The sequence below is a fragment of the Rhopalosiphum padi genome, chromosome 3, assembly GCF_020882245.1.
Source record: "Rhopalosiphum padi isolate XX-2018 chromosome 3, ASM2088224v1, whole genome shotgun sequence".
NCBI lineage: Eukaryota > Metazoa > Arthropoda > Insecta > Hemiptera > Aphididae > Rhopalosiphum > Rhopalosiphum padi.
In genome coordinates, this window is record NC_083599.1 from 55,484,572 (window position 1) to 55,504,345 (window position 19,774).

The 19,774-nt window shown below is 28.6% G+C and overlaps 1 long non-coding RNA gene across 1 annotated transcript in view; it reads right to left on the reverse strand.

Annotated features, from left to right (window-relative positions):
- The window catches only part of LOC132927863 (uncharacterized), a 76,065-nt gene that overhangs the window by 42,923 nt on the left and 13,368 nt on the right, over positions 1 to 19,774 (reverse strand). Inside the window, exon 2 of the long non-coding RNA XR_009661874.1 lies at positions 82 to 154. This is a non-coding gene — a long non-coding RNA (uncharacterized LOC132927863). The remainder of the gene's footprint in view (positions 1 to 81; positions 155 to 19,774) is intronic.

A 19,774-nucleotide genomic window follows, 5' to 3' on the forward strand; every position in this document is an offset into this window, starting at 1 on the left:
CAATTATGTAATATAATATGTTATGAAAGAATAATGAAGCTAAAATATTTTATTAAAATATATATACTATTATATACATACATTATGTACTTGCACTTGGTAGTTGATATAAATCTTAAACTTGATCTTGAATCACGGTAAAATGAAGCATTTTCTAAAAAAAAAAATCTCATTAATATAAACTTATTATTAGCCTGATATCTTACTTTAACTAATGTATGGCCTAAATTAATCCTTCAAATTGTTATTAGATTACACATATAATGTATTGTAATACATAACCATATTCCATTTTAATATAGATGTATTTAATTATTTTAACGTAGGTAGCCATTTAAAACGATTTAATTATTTTTCTTCTTTATTTTATAAACACTATCTAATAGTATACAGGTATACCGGCAGAATGTATATTATGTGAAATACGAATATATGATGACTTGAGTGAAATAGTACATCGAACAGTTTGACGAAAGAAGCCATTTAGAATACTACATATTTTATTTTTATTTTTTTTATTGATTTTAATGTATGACGGGTTTTTTCCAATTGCGTCTTAAAGGATTAGCAAGAATTTCTTTAGTCGATAAGCTTTGTATCAAAGGGTTAGAATATTTAGAGTGAGATCGGTCGCATGGAACCTGCCCTTAATCCTTATAGACAATTTTTGTTTTTTTCTCAAAAGCTCAATTTAGATAAAATTAAAATCAAAGCATATGATAAATATAGGGTGATTTAATACATATTTTGTTTATCCAACTAGGTATCCCAATATAAGTGCCTATCATACTAATGTACCTATTAATAAACCGTAATGTAATTTATTATTATTAGGTATCGTTGAAATCTTATACATAATATTATTAAGTATAATTTATTATACATATAAGGTAAAGACGATGGATAGAGAGTAATACTATATACTGTGATAGTTGTCGCGAAGGTTTAGACACGATAAATTATTATTCTGGAATCGACGTACTTCACGTACTTATATCTAAGTATAATAATTAGTCTGAGCGTTGGATACGTGATTGGTACACATTTATATACAAATATACTCGTAATATAAAATAATAATAGTATTATAATATTATTATATTATTTATTGTCATCATGATATTATACTCCACTTTGATCAAAGACATTATAAATTTTTTTAATAACCTGTTACTGCCTGTTAGATATCTATTTTAGGTGTTTCTTCACTAAGAACATGTACATAACAAATAACAATCAACATTTCATACTATATATCGGCAACGCGATATTATTTTTATACAGCTATGTATTTATTACTTATCGCAGTTATCGGATATAGTAGGTACTATATAGTACTGTTACCAGAGTTCTCACCTTATAAGTTATAACTATAGAATTCAGAAATTATTGCACCAATAATGTTCAAAGTATGCATGCAGATATGCAATTAAAATAAATAAATAAATATTTTAAGATACGGAGCTAATTTTTTTTTCAATAATATTAACAAAAGTACTTCTGGTTTATTTACTATATTTTCTATTAATAAGGCTAAGAATTTTTTTCCCCCTAAAAATGTACCAAATATTAATCATTCATGCAGCATGCTATTAGTAGTTAAAATTACTAAAATATAGCAGTTAAAACTATAAGATGAAAAACAAATAAAAATGGTATATATATATTATATAATATGTGTAGGTTTATGAAAAAAATGTACTTATATGATATCAATAATTATAAAAGGATGTTTAAATTTATTAAATTTACATTTCTCGTATAAAACATTTGTAACAAAATATTCAAAAATTAAAATTCAAACTTTGTATTTAATTTCATTATATACTTTTTTTATCTTACCTATTGAGTATATATTATACTCTACAACCACAATAATATAAAAACATGCAAAGGTAAGAATCTCCAAAACCTACTTATTTTATAATACTATGTATACAGAGACACAGAATGATTCTTTAATCATGCTCGACCATATTTTTCCTTTAATAATAAATGTATTAAAATTATGATTTAGAGATTTTGAAATATACTCAGACCATTTTTCCAAATTCTTGAAATTTTTTTATGCTACTTAAAAAGTGTTTTTTGGAGAAACGTACTTCTATTTTTCAAATGAATCTCCACCATTTTTGTATTGTAAATTATTTAGTGAATCATTTTTTTTGAAAATGTTGGTGTAATGGCACCTACTTCAAAATTAAATTCTAACTAGTAGTTTAAAAAATATATTTTTTATTTTATTAAAAGTTTATACTAAGTTTAATAGTCTTTAAAAATGGTTTTACAAAAATATAAAAAAAACTTGTAATATCAAATATAATGTTTATTAAACTTGGACCATTTTTACTCATTATAAATTTTAATAAATTAATATTAATTACTAAAATTTTCAAATCATCATCATAGCGTCCATTTACCCATGTCTTATTATCCTATTATTATAAAACTATTATCTTTAGTACACAATATAAAATAACCCAAACACTACTCGTTCAAATTTTTATTCTGATAACCGATAGGTATAACAAAGTTTTCAGAAAATGTATTAGCTAGATAATTAACAGTTGAAAAGGGAATTTGTTATAAATGTTATAATCATAAAAAAACAGAAACTTGTACCTCATCCACAGAACACACTTAATACAAGTACAAAAAACTCATGAAAGTATATAAAAAAATATGGTCTTTACGTAAAACTGAAAATTCAAAAATGCAGGTTTTGAATGCTACATTATTGAAAAAAAGCTAGGTCGGTGAATCATTCTGTATACGTATATGTATTTAACACAATGGCAACAATAATATTAATAGTAACTACTGTAATATTACACATGGGCATCATACAATTATTATTCAGCATACCCTGCTATATACCTACATAAACTTAAATTATTTTATGAACAATTTTATTTTATTTCGGGTGATGAACAAATTATATTTATATGCTAATCCAAGCAACTTGAACCCGGATAGTCGTACCTACCATGCTCCGCTGATTTTATAAATTATATGTGCGAGCTTATTATATTGTTTTATAAAAGAAGAAAAAGAAAACTGTATACAAGATACTGCTATATGACGTACTTGTACATGGCTATGATATTATAATATAATATTCTTAATCGAGACATTTTATTTTATTTTTTTATTTTTCTGCAAAATTTATGACCGTTGGCTGTATATTGTTTTTGTGCGTGGCCGACGAAAATGTTAGCCGCGACGATGAATTAACGCGATACGGCTCGATATAATAAAAATACAATAATAATAATAATTTTCAATGGGTCAAAAACCTCCCGTAAATACGGCCTTGATCATTTATTTAGTTCATGTTTCTTTTTTTCTCCACTTTAACTAGCGTAACGGGTACATTTTTCTCGTTCTTTGTCGGTAATAAATCGTTTTTATTATTTCCTATGGAACAATTTATAAAATTACATAAAAATAAAATAGTATGTAGGCTTCTTCAAAAACGTGTGCAAAAAAATAAATAAAAATATAGACTACGATGTATTTTAAATTTATAACAGCGTCTCATATATTTTAGGCATAATACTCTGCTACATAAAAACGCCGACAACAGATTCGTGCATATCTATATTTTCCACATGCTTACAGTATTTTTTCCTCCAATAAATGATTCGCAACATAGTATTATACATTATCGTACTAATGCTTTTTTCTCGTCAAACAGTGTTTCTGATTTTCCGAATATTACCCGAATACAAGTAATTATAATCATAAAAATAATTAATTATCATAATACGTACTATATTTATAATGTTATAAGGTGATTCTTTTAAACGTGCACTCGTTTATACAGAAAAATTACAAATTACAAAAAAAAAAAAAACATTTTTGAAAAATGATGTTTTTTTACCAATATTAACTATTTTCAATTATATATTAATTTTTAATATTTCAAATCAGAAAACATTTTACGAAGTACCACTGTTCTCTATCAGTTATAGACTATAGTGATTCTCAATATAAGCTCATCTACATTTTAAATGGGTACCTACACTCATAAGTACCTAATATTAATTACAAGTTTGACATTTAACTTTAATAGAGTTGTGTCACAGTAATCCAAAGGGAATCGGGGAAAGAGTTCGTTCGGGTTTGGATTACCAAATCGTTCAAATTACCTATGACTTTGTTAATAAAATTGGCTTGCAATTTAAACTTAACATTTTTTTTTATTAATTTGTGTATAATTCTATAAACTATTTGAGTACAGTAAATATAATAATTAATTACATTTTGGACGTATGGAATCTTAACGATGCACACGTGTGATATTATACAGTCGTATGATTATTATTTTATTGAGCTACATTAGTACAATAATAGAACGGTGGCGATGTACACTGGAAGTCTTTCGATTACCACGTCTTTTAGATTAGCTTATGTTCTGATTACCACGACGCTACTGTATATTGAAAATTATTGAAATTCTCAGAAAAATATTTTGCTAAGTTATGTAAAATTAATAAAGTATACTGTCATTCAGTAAAGCAAAAAGCTTATAAAATAATAATGATAAAAAACTGATTTTAAATAACTTCAAAATAAATTTAAGAAAAACGGTTATAGACTTACAGTCAATCAGATATACATAGTATATTTCCAATATACCATGCCAATGAAAGGTAGGTAGGTAGTTCACTGTAATTAATATATTAAATGCAATGATTTATCATTAACAAATAAAAATTTTGAGGTGTATCTCTATTTCTAAGGATAAATGTTTTATGATTTATTAATACTATACATTATTATTGCTATTATACCTAATAGTAATTTAATTTTTTATTATTAATAATATGATCAATTATGGTCATTTTTGACAAAAACACTACAAACATTTCAATTTGGTAAAAATAATTAACTTCAAAAGCCTATAAAAAAGTATTGAGAGTTTAAGTTTTGACCATCCAATCGATCCGATTTTCTACCAGAAACTGCAACCTCAAACTTTAAAATTGTTAAGTATTAACTGCTCCCAAAGCTATAAGGTAACGCTAGACACACACATATCATCGTTAAATCACTTCGCTTAAAATCTAATATCTGATAAAATGTGTGTTTAGTGTTTACCTTCAAAATAATAAATAATATAACATCATATAATATTATTCAATTATTGTTATATTAAACGCGGAGCGAGTATAAAACTATAAAAGTATATATATATTAATATTACATTACTATGTACACATTTTAACAGCCGATAGTTTACACGATGTCTTATACCAAAATTAATTCGGTTTGCATTTCTATTATAGTCTTGCGAACGCACGGATATGCGCGTCACGTGAAGACTACAGAGTTATGTGCGTGCGTGGATATACGAAAATATTGATTGGTTAAAAAGGTTTTTTGATATGGTATTATAATGTATAATAACAACATATAATACTATAACGCCAAGTAATGCAATTCCTATTTCCCAGTTAAGTGTATACAAATATTGACTTAACGGAATATAATGGCGAAGGGTGCGCATGCAAGAGTTGTGGTTCGCTTTATAAATATAACAATATATAATATCTTATACGCCGCTCGTCTGGATTACTTTAAACTTTATCACGATAAAGTTGATTGCAATTAAAAACTGTTTGTTCGGTATTATGGACCTTTATACTTTGATGTTCTGCTTATTATACATTAAAAATATACCAAAGTGTTATAAAAATATCTCAGCCTCTTTTTCTTGTATTTTAATAAATTGTTTTGTTTAAAATATTATCAATAACTTGTATATTATAATTAAAACAATATACTTATAAAATAATACTATTTTGTTCCCAGCGACCCAGCTATATATACACGAGTATATATTATTGGCTATGCATCATCGAGTGACATTTAGATATATTAAAATTCATTCCCCATTTATAACACCATTTGACTATAAGTTTCAAGTTCGTTTTGAAGATTAACGATGCAATCTTATATAATATATTATATCGAGTACAGCATACCTATTCTATCGTCATAACGTATACTCTATATTATAATGAAAAAGTATTGCGTTTCACGGCAATCTCTTTTGACGTTCCTATTTAATGTAACAACGGAATATACGCTTGTATATAGCCAATACGACATAATTATAATAGTATTGTTATGAATTTTGTACGCGCCACATTTATAATTTTATAATATATATATTATTTTTAGGTATACCAAGTACCTCCAAATGCCGACCGATTAAATTATTATATTATATTGTACACTATGTTCCGCGGTCGTTTATCGTGTTACGAACGCGCGGCGGTCATTGTCGTCTCGATCGAAACAACAGCAGCGAGTTTTCTTCCGGTCCAGTCCGCGGTTGTTAGCTTCTATCGGACATCGGCAATATATATTTGTAGGGTCCTAGGAGGGGAAGGAATATAAAAATATATTTTACAAGTGTCATATTATAATATTATATGTAGCGGCTGGTGTAAGGTGCTCTCGAAACGCTCGGTGGTGGTTACTGCGGTCCGGTGAATTATGACCGGCGTGAAAATGCGACGGAAATGACCGCATGACAATTATATTATAATATTATTGTTCTCCCCGTGACGCAATGAAATCTGACACGCCCTGGCAGAGCACTTGGAACAGTGAAAAAAACGCTGATGTTTATACTATTCGATACGAGGTGCTGCTGGCAATGTTTCTGGTCGAAATCTGTTTTTTATATCTAATAGTGTTATAGATGAACATTAACTAGTCCATTGTTGTAACTCGATTTTTCCAGTTAATTTGATAAATAGGTATACGTCAAATTATAATATATATGTATATAACTGTATAGTTAAAACTAAATAATCATTACTAACGTGCAGTGATTGTTTAAGCCACTTTAGCCCATAGGTACTACATAGCAAAAGAGAAATTAAAAGGCATATAGTAGCATGAATTTTTAACAAAATATATTATTTACTAAATATTTAAAAAATTAAAAAGTTGCACTTCGCGATCGCTCTATGTATAGCCCAGGTGCAAATAATAATAAACTAAACTATATTAGAATTAAGTTAATATTTTTCTCCACATTGCATTTGTAGGTTTAATACACGTAATGTTGTTAGTTATATTAATAAAAAGTCAAACTCACATAAGTTGTCTCCGTCTTTGCATAACACACTAGAATTAAAATGTTGTGCAGTTAACAAAATTGATATTTCTTAAAATATATTAAGTGAAATAGTGAATTTACCAGTAAATTAATTATTAAAATTAAAAATATAAGAACATTAAATGACAATATTATTGTGTTCTTTAGTTTGTTTTTTTTTAACAATATTTTATTTTAAGCCATAAAGCGAGTTATGCGCATTTTATATCCTGATATTTTACATACTCATAAGTAGTTTGGAAAATAACTAATAAGTATCGTAAAAAATCAAAAACAACGAATACGTTTAATTCCTTAACCATTTAAATTTTAATTATCTCTGCTCTGCTATGTTACGTATAACTTATAATATATGCACGTATAAGTGTATTAGCTATAGCCTATAGGTAGTAACTAGTTTATTTTCGTCACCTTATATTGATCGTTTCCTGCTCTAAATACATAATCATCCACATTGCACACTAAATGTATGTGCGTACAGGACGAGGAGAAGGACGAAAAGGACGAGGAGGTACAAGTGTTGGTATTATACGTGCGTATAATCCACCATGGTGGAAACAATTTTCACGCGAGACCGAATATAACGTTAAATACGTATACAGGTGTATATAATATTATTATTGAGCATATATGTACTGCTATAATTTATATAGGCAATACTCAATATAGTCAATGGTATTTATTGTGCATACGGCGATGGAAACGATGAAGTATTATATTGGTTCATATTATAATATTATATACAGTACAGTAAGACCTGCGAAGACACCAGCCACAAATATGAGTAATGCAAGCATTATAGGTATTAGCGCGTGGTAAAGGCGTTAGTCGAGTTGTATTCTATTCTATTTTTCATTTAGTTCTTACCACTCGACTAAAATACTGGCATATAATCTAACATTCTGATATATACTAGTTGTTTACGATTAAAATATAGAGTGAGAAAGAAAGATAGAAAAAAAAATGAGAATGATGTAGAGTTAATATAACAATTAATAAAGTACATATATATATTATATAGTATCCTTCCTATCGATTATAAAATATTATGTCGAATTTGAATGTGTATAATACATATAATGTTAAAGAAAGAGAGAGAGATAGAAAAGACGGAGAGTTAGGATAGTTTGAGAGAGACAGAGGTGGTAGGAGAGATTTCTTTGTTTGTGGATTTGATACACAATTACTGCGACGAAAGTCCCGTAGGTCGACCAACGCCGCCGCCGTTGTAATAATGTCGAGTCGGGTGGAAAATAAAAAAAAAAACGCTCACGGTATGATTCAAGGTTACAATGTGCGACAACCCGGGACGGATCTTGGCCTTTCTACCATTAAAATAAAATAATCTTTTTTTCGTTCTGCTGTGAAAACACAGGACTCGAACAACAGTGAATGGATTTTATTTTTTTCATCTAGTTTTTGTATATATTTTTTTTTTAATAATAGGTATTATAATATATATATATCTAAAATTCAATTGGTTCAAAACCGTCGTCGTCGGCCGTGTACACATGTAATATATAAATATACAGACATCCGCAAGTCGTATGCGCTTCACGTCCCGGTCCCGCACACTCAACCACGTAAAAATATATAACTTATGTAAGTATATAATTCACAGGCTGTGCAAAACAGCATAGAATTTATGTTATAAGGACTTAATGTTATGTGTACGGGTACTTATCTAACGAACTCGTGTTGATTACAAATTAATTCTTTGAGCCCAAGTAAAACAAAAACTTTGAAAAATATTTTGATAGGTTTTTGAACTCCCAAACCCTCCCCCTGTGTCTGTGTACATTCAGATGATATAAATAATAATAAATAATCTTATAATTATTTTGTTTAATTATACCCTGAATCGCACCAGTCCATAAATACAATTATTTTAAATTTAAAACTAAAAGCCTTGATCGGTATAAGCGAAAATAAAAATGACCAAATACTGTTGATGTGTAAGCCAGTTAACCTCCTTGTGTGGTGTACTCACTACCCTGCAGGGTAACTTAAATCAACTGATATATTTTAGAAACGTCAAAAATATGATATTTTTCCTGGGGCGCATTATACATGACATGATACAGCATATTCCGGACAAGCTCGGTACATTTAAAACAAGTATCATTACGAGACCACAGATCACGGGGACGCTGTGGATTAACACGCAAATAACATTATACTCATATTTTTTATCGATATGATCTACGTATATACCGTAACGATAGCGACGATAATATTTTATATTATAATATACGTTTACGTGTATACTGGCGAATGTCCTTCGTATGCGACAATAACACTAATATTGTACAACACGAATAATAAACATACTCGACGACGCAGTGTCTCGTGAACGGAGTACTCGACGCAACTCTCTCCGTCATGATCTTGGTCAATTGGAAACCGATTACCATCGGGTGTCCGTCCGCGGCTCCGCAAAAACCGTTGCCGCAGCGGCCGCCCGGCTGTTGTCTGAACGGCAGAGGCGCGTACGTGCACCGGGCGACGAGGCCCAGGGCACTCACGCCGCCACCGATCACGTCGCCCATCATGAAGCGCAAGCTCCGCGAGGCCCGTCTCCGGTTGCGGCGCAAAATTAAGTTGGCCGCCGGCGACATGGGCCGGATCCACGTCAGTGTGCAGTGTGCGCGCGGCCCGTCGGTGCCGCAAACGCTGTCGCGGGGCGTACAGGCGGCCGCGCAGACGGTCCTGACACCGGTCGATCTCGTCAAGCCACTGGAAGTGATCGTCAAATGCAAGACGGGCTTGGACGCGTACACGCAGGTGACCTACGGCGACCTGCTCGACTTCGAGGCCGAGGTGTCCCTGCTGGCCAAGGTACTGAACGAAGCCGTTCTAGAACAGGCCGTCGGTACCGTGCTGTACGAGGACGACGCGACAGCGCTCCGGCGCGAACAGGCCGTCTACGTGGCCAAGCGCCGGGCAGAGCGCATGGAACTGGACCGGCTGAACCGCATCGAAGCCGGCCGGCGGCGCTGTGGACTGCGCGCGCTGGCCTTGGCTGAGCGCGCCGCGCCCGGGCCGACATTCCAGGCCATCCACGCGCGGGCCATGGCCGACCACTACATGGCCGGTCTGCGGGCTGACGCCCTGGGCCAACTGCAGGCGGCCGGCTATCTGACCGCCGACGACCAGCTGGCCGCTTGGATGCAAGACCGATTCCGCGACTGCAATGTGCGCCGCGGTCGCAACGATGTCCGCCTGGACGAGATTATCGGCGACGTGATCGCCAATCGACCACAGACGTACAGACGGCTCGAAAAACGTCACCCGCGTTTCAAGGAAGATCCGCCGGAAGTCATAGTACCGGACGTTACGTTCTCGGACGCCATACTTTCGGAAGAGATCATTGTTGAACGTATAGCCAACGACCATCATGACGACGACGACCACCACAACAACAACAACAACAACTTTTAATAAGTGTATATAGTACGATTATAAGTATAATAACGCGTCGCTAGTGATCGATTAAAATTAAAAATAAAAACCCATATAATATATTAACTTCCGTCATTTTTTTCCAAAAGAATCAATTGATTCACCTTGAATAGTTAAATGCGTTCAGATTCTGAGTGTTTACATTAGGTACGAGAAGATATAAAATGTGTACCTAGCTATGCTTTAGTGTTTACGCTGTTTAAAGTGTATTTATAAAAAAAATTATTTATTGTTTAGACAACTTTTCGAGGCAGTGACAACTCGAAAAGTTTCATACATCAGCCACTAAAATATTTACAGTATATTATTATATTATATTTTATAGATATAGAGCAATAAACGAACATAGCGATCATATATACTTAAGAGTTTGGTTGTTTTCGAATAAATCTGTTATTGCTTTTGTATATTAATAAATTATTTTTATATAACCATATAAATATAATATTATAAATCATATGTATATAATGTATAAATATTATGTATATCCACTATTCACATTTATTAGGTAACGAAAAGCGTGTTTTCTTTAATTATAATTTAATGATATTATGCCGTTCTATTTGACGTTTGTGGCATGTGTTCACTATGAAAAAATATAACATAACATAATATACAATAATGCAATAATAAATGTAAGTTCTGTAAAACCCATATATTTTAATTTTGTTTGAGAATAAAGGGGTTAACAACAACTGTAGTCTGTAGACTGAGAAAATGCGTTGAACCATTATAATTACTATACGATATCAAAACACACCTGCATGCAGCAGTTAAACAACATGAAACCACCCGTTTATTTTATTCGTTGTAAATTATATCCATGAATATAGCAGATGCTAAATATAACCGTTTTTTCTATGATAATTTAGGATTTCGTGATTTTTGCTAAAAACATTTCCGCAACTAGTTTTGAATATACCTACATATTCGAGTAAAATATTATTGGCAAAAAATATCAAAATAGTTTAATTTATAAATATTAAATTAGTAAATCACTTGCTCTTTTAATAACTACGAAAATATACAGTTATCATATTTAATTTAACAAAATATGACTATATGGGAGTGAATAATAAACATGATTTCACCAACCGCAATAAATTAAACGAGTATAACATTCTTACGATGATCACTTTTGGACACAGTAATACATAATTTATACCATTAAAAATACTAATACGAACGACTAAATACTATATATCAATACGTAAGTATATGAATCATAATTTAAGTTACCTAAATGTCATTAACTATTATTTAGTAATTGTGTAAATATTTAATATTTATTCATTCATTTAGTTATGAATTATAAATGTTAATTAATTAATTACCAGTAATTTTATTAAAATACGTTATTTACTAGCGACACAGGTTTATTTGAGTATAAAAGAGCACATCGTAATAATTATATTTAAGGAGTCTGGTACTTATTTATTTTCTTACTAAGAAAATAAGAATGAACCATGCACAAAATAGCAGATTTTCTTTCAGCATAATACTTCAATTTTCATGCAAGTTATAAATTAGTATTTAAAATATTACAATTTACAATTTTAAGATGCTCATAAGTTGCTAAACATTTTAATATCATAAAAAAATGAACGTATGAACAATGAACGTATAAACACAAACAATGTTCTTGATTTAAATTTTGATTATAAGCCAATTAATTCACTCCAATATTAAATCTAATGATCCAAGATTGATTCTGCTGGACGTAAATTCTGTTTAAGAGAGAAAACAAGTAGTGCGCTGCACCCTCTTAACATTTTAACTTGTATTATAACATTAACATGTTCTTTATATTATTTAACTGAGCCTAAATGTTTTTCGACTCATTTATATTTAATTTATTACTAATTTTATAATATTGCACCGGGCTCGTAACACCTATAATATTAATTGGTGGTACATTAAAGAAAGTATTATAGTACAAGTTACTAGTTAGGTTACGTACTAATATTCTTCGATAATATTGTCTTCATTTTAATGTTTGGAGTTATCTACCATTATACTTAAATTATAACTTAAGAGTAGTGCGAGTACCAAATTATGTTTGTTTTTCCTGATGTACCTATATTAACGCCAATTACTATAACTAGTGTACAATATTATACTTACTATTCATTATATTATGCATACTAAAACGTTCATAATTATGTAGGATGTAATTTTAAAATAGATTATAAATAGTAACTGTGCACAGTGCACACTAATAAACTATACACATAATTATATATCACTAATGAAAAGTGGAAAGAACGATTGATTATTGTTTATCATTTAAAATGTGACTTTAAGCAATTTCATTTAAATATGGTGATATAACGAAAATAACACATAAATAACTAAGTCAATAAAGATTTTAACTATCGTTTGAAATAGGTAAGACTTTGCTAACGTAAAGTAAATGCCATTAATACAATAAAACACGACATTTTGATATTTTATTGCTAACTTAAACGCTATCTTCGTATATATTATACGTCGTTAGCTGTTGCTTAAACTATTTCAACTTTATTAAAACAGTAATCGACAATACATATAATACAAATTACAATAATACAAACTATGGATTATTACCCTTATAAATTCAAATGTTTATACGTTGAATATATCCTAAATATATTGGCTTAGAAAAAAAAATGTTTAAAAAGAATTCTCAAATAAATTTGATGAATTTACTTGTATCAGTATTTGTATAATTGCCTTCAATAATATACTAGTAATTAGAAAGATAAATGACTTTGTCAAGAAATCTTAACAGTAAAAAAATTTAAAAAAAAAACAACAATAATATAATGTAGTAATAAATAACTCTTAGTTAACTACATTGTTTCGATGTCACTTAAAATAAAAGGTTCCAGGAAAACTCTAAGGAAAACTCATTTTCTTTAAGCGCATAATAGGATATCATCAAGGCTTATGCAAGTATCATATAAACAAATGTTGTTTTTTTTTTTTAATAATATTTATGACATTTTTTTCGTTGAATAATTTGAAAACAATTTACTTTCTAAAAACTCAAGATTCTTTTTTATGGGTAATAATTAATAAATGTGCAGAAAAACACGCAAGTAAACCACAAGCATTATATGTAACATTATTGTGTATATATAAACTTATAAATGTCATTATTTGATTGCACTAGTATACATTATATACAATGAATGAATGTCTGTGAAAAAAATGGTGTCCGCGAACAACGAATTGGCAAACGCATCGCACACCCCCTTTTATAAAAGAGGCAGGGACCGAAGTTCCGATGAGATGGGTCCATCCCAAACGACTTGCGCACAGTACACAAACACCGCAGCATCACACAGCCGCACCCTATTCACCGGACTATAATAACGAAAATGGCGTTCGGAATGCATTATAATATTAATTGTGTTTACCTATATACACTAAGTGAACCAAAATATTAATAAAAACGTTTATCTAAATATATCTCCTCCACAATCAAAATGTCGCTATATTATGCTTATCGCTCACTAATTTATTATAAGTACGAAGTGATCCATTTAAAGGTAAACAAAAAAAAGGTTTAAAGGTCAAAAAATTAATGACATTTTTTGGAAATTTTATTATGCAAAACCAGTTTTTGATTAAATCGATATTTTGTATAATTTAAAAAAAAATTAGCCATAAAGGTTCAAATGTTCAGCAAATATTCATATTAACAATTAACATTCAATAGATATGACATAATATTTTGTTTCTTGTTCTATTTATAGATAATTTAAATTGTTGACTTTTTTAGTTATGATTTTAATTTAAGTTTGATAAAATCTTTGTTTTTAAGTAAAAAATTGTTTTCGGCAATTTTATTTTTTAATCACTTCAATTTTTGTAAAGAAAAAATTCTAATGAGTTTCGATAAAATTAGCATTTACTTTCAAAAAACACCGTGTGTAATCTGTATATAACATATTTATACGTTATATAACTTATAAGAATAACCATTCAACGATAACGATACCACGGTGGTATACCAATTGGAAATATTATGTAGAATTATGGTTATTTGAAACTATTGATATTAATAGATCCAAGCACTTTAATGTCCAACACAGCTCATTATTTAAAAATATCGTAAATTTTTAATAACATTTAAAAAAAATATTGGTGTTCAATGTTTAATTTAATTTAAAAATATACTTAATAGGTACTTATGAGTTATGATTAATACTATTATATCGTTCAAGAAGTCAATTCTGTTATAAAAACCTATTGAACGGAAAACAATGTAAACAGCGCGTATTTATATATTATAATTTATAACTTGGGTACTTACCTAGAACAGAATCTGTGACATTGCCTCACTATAGTGTACATAATATTATAATATGCATAGGCACATAATGTATATTATTAACTTATTCAAATAAAGTAAAATTCTCACTGAAAACGTCTTCATTGCTATACTTACAGCTGTCAAAGACGTTATTTGCATTGCACCAACATAAGGTATAATATTATGTATAGGTACATTTGCATTTGCGCAATAAAAATCGTTAACTAGTTAACTAGTACTTATAGTTATACATGTAATACCTAGGTACATGTAGTTTGACCTTAACTGATCTTTTGTTTTGGCCCGCGACGGTGGAGCGACAATTCTCGATAATTTAATTTAATATGTTTTATTCATTTTTCTTTGTTATCACTTACATACGTATCAATAATACCTTGGTATTAGTTATCTATTTATATATTAAATTATAATACGTTTTATTTGACATTTTTTTAGTTGCCTACAATGTCCTAATAGAATACACACTTTTATATATTATAAAATTAAAATTAACCAATATGAAATATTCATCACGTTCAACAATTTTCTACTCTGTCCAAAATATTATACAGAGTGATTCATCAAGCCTATCTAATCCCATTTTTTTTTATATTTAAATATATTTGTACAATATCAAAGACCTAGGTTTTATAATTGTATTTTCTAAATTTTTTAAATTATAAGTACTATATTACACTAAATTAACTATATTTTAAACTATGCTTTTAGTTGTTTATATTTTTTATACCATTTAAGGAGAGTACTATGGTCTATGGCGATACTAACTTTTTTTTAAATGAGTATTACTATTTCTTTCCCATCAATTGTTCAACAGCTTACTCTTTTGAAAATGTTAATTTTTATAAATCGAAATTAAAAATTAATAGATTTTAAGTATATTAATAATGTTAATACTGTTACTTAATAGATATGAATATATGATACAATCAAAGGAGGGCTATAATTATTTTATAATTATCTTTTTTATTGATAAATATAAAAAACCTTTAAAAATAGTGCTAAAAACCCTTCCCCGGATGACTATATAAATTATAATATTGTAATAAGCCCGCTTTAATTATTTCAATATTTATTTTCTCAGTTGAAATACAAATATCTATATAATTGCAATAACAGAATTTCTTAAAAGTGTATTATGATATACATGATATTATGACAATAACAGTTTTGTAATACTAAAAGCTGCTCAGGCACGTAATTTAAGAGAGCGATAGGAGCTATCCCCCTCAAAGATCGTATTTTAGTAACTTATAATTAATAAAAAAATTATTTTTTAAGCCTCAACTATTCTGAAAAAGGTTAATAACTCCCCCCTCCAAAAAAAACATCTATTTATGTGCCTAAAGTTGCTTCGATCTTAGTAAACTTAAACCAAATGAATCAAAATTTGTTTCAAAATCAAAATCCATCTAACCTAAGTCTCATTTATTTTTTCAGGTTACAATCATTATTTTATGTCATTTTGAGTGGCTTAGGAGCAGTGACCATAATAATTATCGACATATACTTGAGAGTACAGATGTGCACCGACTATAAATAAACTGAAGATAATTTAGTTGTCACACACTGACAAACCACCAAAATACTGTCAATTAAATTTGCTTGTTCGTAGTGTATAAGGAGGTACGTACTTTATTAGTTTATTTTTCTCTTTAAAAAATTAAAACACAACTGAATTCATGTTCTTTAACTATACATATTATTTAACCATAACTTTATATTATTATAAGCTATATAATACTATCATTGGTTATAGATAGTATAATATAGTATATGGCTATTGATGTATGAATATTGAATACCAAAATATTGGTTCTGAAAGGAATTCAAAAATGTATAAGTCTTACAATATATTTTTATTTTTAATAGACTAGGAAAGTTATTGAAAATAATACATTTAATTAAATACTTGTTAACCAATAAAAAAAAGAAAGAATTTTAAAAACGCATTGATTTTTAAATACCTTTTTAATCATAAATTATGACAGTTCCTATATGATAAAATATGCTAATTATGGTAACATGAAAATTGTTTAAAACTAGATAAGTCAAAAGTGGTAGGGAATATAATATATATATATATATATATATAATTGAGTGTTAGATCATAAATAAAAAAAGTGGGCAAGTGGGTCACTATAATGGATTTGTTAAATTTGAATGCAATGACGGGTATCATTGTATACGAAAAACGATTCTGAATGGCGATGATTTGTAAGTCAATGATAATTAGTTGGATATATTATATTATTACCTATATTTAAACTGTAATATATTGTTATTTTACGCGATTTCGTAAAAAATTAAATTTCATACGCTCATAAAAGTTTTTCTATATTGACGTTAGAATTTTTTTTTTACAGTCACTTGAAAGAAAACTTATGGATAACCTTGTATTGGGTTTTTTAACCTTAGGTATAAATAACAAATATTTTTAGAATTTTCAACTTTAAAATTCCTTGCAAATTTTCTTAATTTTGATATATTTTGTAAACACTTAAACTTTACATGCTTATAAACGAAAATTGTGACTAACGATTTTTGATTTTTTTTACTGCGATAAGTACAATTTATAATGAACCTTGTATTAAATTTTAAAGAAGTTTTGAATAGATAAATTTTTTATAGGCATTTCAAACAAAAAAAATTAGAAAAATCGTAAATGGATAACACTAATATAAATTTGGTGAAAATTTCAAATATTTAAAATGATTCGTTTTTGAGTTACAGCAAAATCAAAAAATTGATTTTGTCGAAAAGTAGTTATGCGTAAAAATTCCCGTTTCCCGACGCTTTTAAAAACTACTGGACATTTTTTACTTTTAACTCCCCAAAGTACCAACTAGATGAATTTTCCTATTCAAAGAGGGACTGAAGTCAAAAATCGAAGCATTATTACTACTCCAAAACGTGATGACAGACACAAAAAAAAAAAAACACACATCATTGTAAAATCAATACATTCATCATTCCGTTCAGAATCTAAAAATATCATTGAAAATAATTTAAGGTATATTTGTGGTGTTACTAGGGTTAGATAAAAGTAAGAAATAATGCATATGAGTTAGTTGGAAGTAAGATTAATAATAGTAAAAATAAGAGAAGTGAGAAGAATGTTTAGACCTTAAATACTTAAAATTAAAAATTTTCCAATGTTTTTCGAAATAATCAAATAATACCAACTAAAAATAAACATAGAAAAACATAAAATTTACGCGCATATTAGTTTGATTTATCAGTCGACAAAATTGTTTTTAATATTTTTTTGTATAGTTCATAATCAAATACCCATAGACACTTAAAATGTTCACTAAATATTTAAGTTTTCTACCTTTCTAAACACGGTATAATTTTCAAATTTTTTTGCTCTTTTTTGTTATTCTTAGGTATTTAAAATGTTCGATTAATGTATCATAAAATTATTGTTTATTAATAAAAAAGCTTGAATATTTAGTACGAAATTCCTCATAATGTGATTGAAATGTTTTGAATTATGATATAATAGTTAAAATTGTCAAAGAAAAAATCATTATAGTTATATATTGTTTAAATATTATTTAATATTATGTCAATATTAAAATTTTTAATGTCTTTAAACAAAACCAATTGTGTCCATTTTTAGAATACTTACTATAAGAAAAACGTATGAAAAATCTTAACGTTTTAGGTATTTAGCTTGTAGATTTGTATGACATTTCTTTACATATTCACGCGATTTTGATAAGTTATGTATAAAATTTTAATTTTCAGCGTCTAGGAAAAAATTGAAACAATGTATTTCCCATATTTTTAATTGTTGTATGGGACTTGCATTATTACAGAAAACTTAAAAATATTTATATAAACTTTATACTATATTATGACCTATAGTATAGGTAATATAATCATGGAAAATTAGTATACATACCATATACTTATGGACAAATAAATAAACTAATAGTAATGTGCCTACCTAAATAAATTATCCTTAAAAATAATAGTTCACACGTCTCCGCTGAGTATTATCTTTTGTATGCAATTATTTATCATTTATTTCAAATGAATTATCATTATTGTGAGTAGTGACCTATATACTTAATGAGGTACCTACATACTCAAAGTACACTCGAAACATATTACTATAGGTATAAAGCAGAACAATCACGTTTTTTTTTTTTTTATCTAATGCTATTCACGTCTATTTTAAAATACATTTTATTGAAATTTACAGCTATTCAGAATTCATCGTGCCTATACTTTGAACATATAAGGTACCTACTTTACCTGAAGCTACTATATTGAACTCTAACCACGGTATATCGCAATTCGCAATGTCGCGGAAATCAGCGGCTGTGATGATCGTGTTGTATATACCAATAAATATAATAATATTATATGAAATAATAATACCTAACGGAAGTTTGACTTGTAAAAAGAAAACTACTTTTTAAACGTACTACCATAACGAGTAAGTATATAATATAATAAATACATATTATATTGCTAATATTAACTATTTTATAAATTCCATTTTATCGTAATATTATCGTTAAAAATCATTTATACAATGATGTAAGATTATAAGATATGCTGGGTATATAATATATTCAATGACTTTAAATCAAAGTATAATATACGAAGAAGAAAACGATATATTAGTATGCAGAACCGTAACTAGGGCTTGGCGAAACTGGCCAGGGCAAGGGGCGTAAAAGCCGAAATAAAATATGCCTTATATGTTATTAGGTATTAATATATTAATAATACATATTTTATTTATAATATGCGCTAAATAGTTTTACTATTTATTAATATAAATCATAAATATAGGGCAATTTAGGCTATATTCAATAATACACAATATAACTAATATA